This window comes from Ostrea edulis, chromosome 1 (assembly GCF_947568905.1).
Source record: "Ostrea edulis chromosome 1, xbOstEdul1.1, whole genome shotgun sequence".
Taxonomy (NCBI): domain Eukaryota; kingdom Metazoa; phylum Mollusca; class Bivalvia; order Ostreida; family Ostreidae; genus Ostrea; species Ostrea edulis.
The window spans coordinates 74,453,163-74,457,247 of NC_079164.1; positions in this window are offsets into that span (position 1 = coordinate 74,453,163).

The window sequence follows — 4,085 nt, forward strand, 5'->3', positions numbered from 1 at the left end:
CCCTATATCTTGATCAGGTAAACGGAGTTATACGTAGTCAAAATCAGTGCGTTAAGAACAGCCTAACAATCGGTATGGAACTCGACAGACAGCATTTGACCCAATGATATGTTGTATTGGCAAACAAGATTGTTATAACGACCAAAGAATTTGTGAGAGCCTTACTTTAAACGAGACTGTTAAAACACCTGCACCATCAACTTGTTTGTCAGTAGCCTGTCTCTATTTAAAAACTGATCATACGCAGAACAAGCTCTTGTTTATAAAATCAGTTGAGATATATAAATACAATATGCCATTGATAATGGAATAATGCTACATAAATATGGGAAGTTGACGATAGGAAGCTGAAATCATCCCCTTTGTCATAAAATTGAGTTGTTAGTTTGCCATTGATATTTATTTTCAACGAAATATCAAAGTATAAAGCAGAAGTGGACGACCCTGTGGTGTCTTTTATTTCGAGTTTATAGGGATATATCGAATCAAAGTATGAATGAAAATGATTGTGAATAGATAAAATGTCCACTGATGTATATTTCAAGACATTTGAACTACACCAGAATAGCGACATGTCTCTGTTCCCATGGGTCTACAAACTAATACAATGTGTTAACTTTCTATTTTTCCTCCATTCCTTGAATCCATTGATTCCCCATCACTCATGGGTACCGTACATTAGACAGAAATCAATTTCTACTTGGTAATTATAATGAATGGATTATTCCGGATATTTCAAGTTTTCAATTCGAATACCTGTATAGGTATGTTCAGTCATGCGGTTCAATAGAACCGGTTTTAATCGAGTAACGATGTAAAATCAGTTTAGGACGACACGTAGAGCAGACAACACGTTTAAATTTTATACTAATACTAATTTGTATTTACATTTATGTAATTATAGTACGTTGTATTGTTACAACATTAAAGCTGCTGCGTGTCGTTGCTAGTCAATTTAGTGTGTTATGTTGTTTTTATTACTGATCTTGTATTAGAAATGAATGGGTTTTAAAGGAGAATACAGATATCATTGCAATTTAACTGAATTGATGCGCGCATCCAATAGAACAAGTATTGCTCTCATCAATTGAATTTTAAAGTGCGCACATCAAATCAATTATATTGTTCTCTTCAATTGCGCGCAATAATTGACTTCATGATATTTTCAAATGATTAAAGATATCCTCAATTAAGTCATATATATGATCGAGTTTATATGTTAACCTATCTATCTATTCAAGTCCGATATTCCCTTTTAAAAAATGTTTGTGTTTGGTGTAATGTCCTTGTTACTTGATAAATAAAGTACCATCTATCTATCTATCTAAACCGCATAGTACACGCACTAGACGTTTTAATTATTATCTATAATAATAAAAAATCGTCTTCCTACAAACAAAATGAATATTATGTTTACAGGAAGACATTTTTTTATTATATATATTTAAAACGTCGAGTGCCTGTGCTGCATAGCTGTAGTTATCATATACATGTACTTTGCTCAAAATCTTTGGAGACCATCAATATCCGCAGACAATAATCTGTCATAAAACAATAAACTAACTAGCAGGGTTAGGTACATCCACAGCAAATGTAGGCCTACAACAACAGAAGGACAGTACATGCTGGACAATGATATTGAGACAAGTAAAATTGACTGCATGGGGCCAGAATTTGTATATATCATTGATTATAACTTTGAATCTATAGCTGAAGAGATTTACGTCTCTGATGCATTTGCTTTTCTTTTCGGAGGATGGAGGTTAATTGTTCACGGCTAAAATAACGGGGGGAAATTTGGGAAGATAATTCGAATGAGAGAGTTCCGGGTTGCTAGGCCACTGACTGACCAGCATAGTTTGTTTTTCACTTTTCTACTTACTTACTTAGGCCATCAACAAGTCAACAGTCCTTCAACGAACACGTGACGATTCTGGGCTGCTTTTGTTGCGTCGTGCCAGGTCATGTCCTGCAGCTGCGCCTACATTTCTGCCAGGCGCGTAGCCAGGCGTACGTTTGTATGCACAAACGTCCACATCATTTTTGCAACAACAAAGAGAGAGAGAGAGGGGGGGGGGGGGGTGATTGATTGATTGTATCTTGCTTAAGCTCGAGAATATTTCACTCATATGGAGACATCACCACGACCGGTGAAGGGCTTCAAATTTAGGCTTAGTATGCTCGGCGCTTATGGCCATTGAGCAGTGAGGGTTCTTTAGCGTGCCACACCTACTTTGACACGGGTCATCCGTTTTTAAGGTAATCTCCGAGAAACCGTGACATTCACACCTAATGCCGAGCGGTTGGCGATGGAACTGTCACTACCTGTTTTAACGACTTAGGTCTGTCGCGGCCGAGATTTGAACCCCGGCCTTCCGCATGCGGGGCGAACGCTCTAACCTCTCGACCACCGCGGTAGAAATATCAAAACGTGGTGAAGGGCAATATTTATGACAATTATATTTGTTCTAAAATTCTTGAGATTTGGCAAGTGTTTGTCCGCATTTCGTACAAAAACAGAGCAGACTCTCGAATATGGCTGCGTAACAAATTTTATCAAGTGTACGAAAAATGGGTTCAGGAGGGTCGAATGTGTGGAACGCCAAATTAACATAAACTCAAATAATTGAAGATATCATCAATTCTTTTGATGCGCGCAACAATTTAATTAAAGATCGCTTCAAGTAATTAATGTTATCTTCAATTCTGAATTATTGCGGGCATTAATTGAATTGATGATAGCATTAATTCGTCAGCTGAATTAATGCGCTTTCAGGGCCGTAAATTACATGGAGGCGGAGGAGGCAGCTGCCTCCTCCAACTTTTGAGCCAAAAAAAATTAAAATTTAAAGTTCCTTAGAATTTATGTTGTTTCCAATAACTAAGAACATGATACCTCCCTTAAAAAGCATTCCAAATCTTTCTTTTAGAATGAGTTAGTCAAGTAACATCTTAGAAGGCCCTAGAATCAAGGATTTTGCACGAAACGTGTTCAGTGTGCACAAAATGTGTTCAGCGTCTGGGGGCCTGGGCGGCCCCCAAACCCCCGCCTAATTTCCTGCCTCCTCCAAATTGAAGGTTAATTTACGGCCCTGCGCTTTAATTCAATTAATGATCTCTTCAAATGAATTAATGATATCGACAATTGAATTGATGCACGCTACAATTCAATTGAAGAGAGCAATAACTGATATAATGCGCGCATTAAATCAATGGATGAGAGCAATAATTGAATTGATGCGCGCATTAATTCATTTGATGAGAGCAATAATTGATTTAATGCGCGCATTAATTCAATTAATGCTCTCTTCAATTGAATTAATGATATCTTTAATTCCATTGAAGAGAGCAATCATTCTTTTAGAGAGAGCAACTATATAATTAAAGATATCTTCAATTCCACATATCCACAATTGAATTAATGATCTCATTAATTCCTTTTACAAAAGCATTGTAAATAATTAAGGATATCTTTAATTGAATTAAAGAGATCATCAAATTATTTATACCGAGCTCTAACTTAATTATTGCGAGCAATATTTCTACGGAATTGATGCTCTCATCAATTGAATTAAAGATAGCAATAATTGAATTAATGCGCGCATCAAATTTATTATTGCTCTCATTAATTCAATTGATGCGCGCATCAATTGAATTGAAGAGAGCAATAATTGAATTAATGCGCGCATTCATTTAAAGAGAACAATAATTGAATTGATGATATCTTCAAATAATTGAAGATATCTTCAATTATTTTTGTTTATGTTAATTTGGCACTCCATACAAATATACACATAGAAATCATCTACAATTTACCAGCTTCCGGGGTTTCTCCCCCTGGGCCCCATTGGGGGTTTGAAGCGGCCCCCAAAGCCCCTGCCTACTCGGGCGTCCACGTCAAAAGTACCCTGGCTACACCCCTGTCTGCCTCCGTGTCACGCCTCCAAGTGTTTCTTGGACTTTTCAGTTTGACATTAGGCTTAATTTTATCATTTCAATATATTAAAAAAAACACCCCCAAAACATAAGGATATAGCGCATTAAATCCGGAAATATGAGATTTGAACTGAATCGTTTGTTCTTTT